Genomic DNA, 3,725 nt, shown 5'->3' with positions numbered 1-3,725 from the left:
TGCAACAAAAAGAGTTGTTGTGTTGCGCCATTCAATATTAAAAAAAAGTAATGTGGTTAAATACGCTTTTCTATTAAGTTGAAAAATTACATATTTCGGCAAAAAGTATATAAATAATTATATAGCATATTGCTATAAGATTTATTTATAAAAACGGTACATGCTTATGACCTTATTCATAAAAAAGAAAATAGATGTAAAGTAACATTAAAAAAATCGATTTGCTTACTTTTTAAGAATTTGGGAAAAACATTTAACTAAAGTTTTTGTGCACCCATCTCTTTTTCTGTTTATTATTTTCAAATTTTTCTTTTCCTTAATACTCATTGAGTTTTCATTTACACCCAGCAAAAATAAAAATATTTTATAAGAAATTTGTTGACCGTTTCTCGCGCACTTCTTTCATGCTTTTTTATCGTAGTTATTATTCTGTTGACATCTAAATTGCCATAAATTTTATGTTGTTGCCAATACATTGTTTTCCGGCGTTTCCTCTGTGAACTTTTATAGCTACATTCATAAAAATATTACTAATTTTGGTTTATAATTTTTTTCCATCTTGTTATTGCTGAATATCAAAAAGGAATTAATAAATAATAAAAAGTTAGTTAAAATTTTAGTGAATGGTTCTTGCAAATAATATTATTTTATGGTTGAAATGACTTGATCGCCGTCAGGAGCTTATCAACTTTTTTGCCAAAACCACAGCAGACGGGAAGGAAAAATAGTTGTTCATTAACGATTTGTCTGAAATATCGTTCTTGAAACGCGTTACTGCTCACTAAATTTGTAAAAATAAAATTTTTTCACTTAATTGTTATATTCTTCCTCATTGTGGTAAATTTACTCATCATCACAGCAGGGCGCAATCTTCTTTTCTATGATTATTTTATCGCTACTTTGAATTTCTCAATTTTGACAATTCTGATCTAAAGGTAAACGAAACCTCAGAAACTTTAAATGCACTGAAATTCACTAATACCCACTTCCGCAAAAATCACCTTATTTCGTATTTCCTTTGTTAAAAGTTATTGTAAATCACATATTTTTGTTGCCTTATTAATAAAAAATAAAAATTTTAAAAAGCTTTTTAAATTGCCGTTTACAAACATTTTTCAATTTATAAGCCTTTTTAAGCTACTTTATTGTTTATGAATAAGGCTATTACAAATTAGCACAATCAAAACACGTTCCTTATCGTAAAATTTATTATTAAGAAAATTTGCTGTTCTCACATTTTCTTTCAACATCCAATTCGACTTTTATTACTTTTTGTACAGATATGTCATCGCCGCCAGGACGGCGCAATCTTGATTTCAATCTTTCTTGTCAAATATGCATTTAGATCTAACTGTCATACTACTATTAATGGTAACCATGAATATTCATTAAAATCGTTTCAATTCGGAATAAAAGTAATTTACATACTGCTAGTGTAAATATATTTTTTAATATAAACTACCTTTTTTAATTCTAAAATAAATCAACAATCTCAATATTTATAAGAAAATTGTCTTCAAAAAATACGTCCCAAATCATCCCTGTTGATATCATAATTCAAATGCAAATTAGAAGAGAAATTTTGATACAAAAGTTTTTCCGCGATATTCATCATACAAATTTATCATCTTACTTGTCCGTATGTCGCTCTGGAAAGAAATATATTTTAACTGATATGTTTTCTTGAAAATAAATGCAAATTTACCTATTTTTTTCCACCGGCAGGCACGAATATGATATTCAAAACAGAAGCAATGACAACGAATTTTACACACATTGTTGTATTTTAGCGCAAAACGATAAGTTTCACAAATATTTTAAATTATTGCTTGCAACATACACATTTATCGTTATTATTGGAAATGCAAGACTTGGCACGCATTTTTAATTTCTTTTTTATTGAATTCAAATGAATAAAAACACATTTTTCTAAAATATTTCTCAATTTACATTTTAAAGTTTTTTCTGAAACTTGAATGTAACTCTGTGCGGAGAATGAGAGAATTGAAAATCAGGTGATCTCAGCTGTTTTCAAATGTAAACAAACAAAATGGCGCTTTCCATACTTGTAAGCCTATACGATGTCTACCTCTCGGCTACGGCAGTCAAAAGTCTTTTTGATTTTAAATTCATATTTTTCATATGTGACAATGAAATCAGTTCTACTCATTGTGGAAATCAGCTCCCCTCATGTGGAAGTCGTAGAGCTTTTTATTTTATAAATATTGACACAAAATTCGATGGGAGCTTTTACTTGATAAAAATCTTAATAAAATTTCTTTACAAATAATTTATCAAGAAAATTCAGAATTGGGCGGTTACAATGAATTGATATTTTTAAATTTACAAAGCTGATAGTTAGATCCAAAATATTACTAATCCTGCAGCCGGATTCTAACATTTGCAATCGCTAATTTCGATTGCCAAAAATCTCCAATATAATCACCCTCATTGCGAGAGTCGTGTGGATTACAAGTCGTTTTTCGAGAGTCGAATCGTATCGAAAATTTCACGTCATTGCCTAAAATTTCCACTCGACTAGTGTATTAAAACGGAACAACTTGGCAGCACTGTATAGTTCTCAACAATTTTGGTCGTTTACTTATTTCAGTACGAAAATAGACAATGCTACTATTGTCGAGTCGTACAATTTAGCCTAATTTACGACTTACGCAATATACTGCCAGATTTGGCTGATTACACATTTGGGGTATTTACAACAGTGTCGTAAGTGTCGTATTGTTGTATGTAGTAAACTTTAAACGCCTAAAAAACATGTTAAAGGGGTTTGCAAAGTACCATCAAAGTCATATTATGTATTTTCGCAGTGTTAAAAAATAGTTGATTGTGGTTTCATGTTCTCTAAACATTTATTTAAGCTTATAAAGTTTACGAGATACAACAATTCGACACTTACGACATCGCTGTGAATCCCTCAATTATGATTCAATAAATATAGGCGGCATACACGGAGCGTCTGACTCGCGAGTCATTTGTGTACGTGTTGACTCGCCTTTGACTACACACAGTTGAATCGTTCAGAGTCGTTCCAGGAGTCATGTCGGTGTAACTAACACAAATTTATTTTCACAAATGCATCCAAACCGACTCACGAGTCAGACGCACTGTGTATGTCACCTATTAAGCTTTTTACCAACAAAATGAACCAAGGTTAAAAAAATAAAATACAAATTAAAGAAAATTAATCTTGATTTGATACTTAAGTTTGAAAATGTTATTTTTTGCTTTTCAGTTCACTTGTATTATATTTTTTTAAACTTCGTTCCTTTTTTTGGTAAAAAGCTTTAAGTCAATCTAAGGTACAGGACTTTTTTTATGAAAGTAAAATTGAATGTTTAGCACAAATAATGCTTTTTGAATTCTTTTCTTAGGTATATGAGAAGTTGGTAAAAAATTATTAGGGCTGTGCGATTATTCGATTACTCGAGCAAGTTGGTTAATCAATTATTCGGATAATCAATTACTCGAGTAATCAAGATTTTGATTACTCAAAACGATGATTAATCGAGTTACTTGAAATATGATTACTCAAAACAAATAATTTTGCTCGTTAAAATGCTTATTTTCTTTTTTACATTCTGTATATGAAAAAAAAATTTCGTTTTAATTTTTGAAAAGAGAAACGTTGTTTTCAAAGTATCAAGGAACTTTAACTACTTTATACATATGTAAAGAGTTGAAATGTTGATTACTCATTTTACTCG

This window comes from Rhagoletis pomonella, unplaced genomic scaffold (assembly GCF_013731165.1).
Source record: "Rhagoletis pomonella isolate Grant_MI unplaced genomic scaffold, Rhpom_1.0 Rhpom_scaffold_00004, whole genome shotgun sequence".
NCBI classification, from domain to species: domain Eukaryota; kingdom Metazoa; phylum Arthropoda; class Insecta; order Diptera; family Tephritidae; genus Rhagoletis; species Rhagoletis pomonella.
This window is presented reverse-complemented; position numbering follows the sequence as displayed.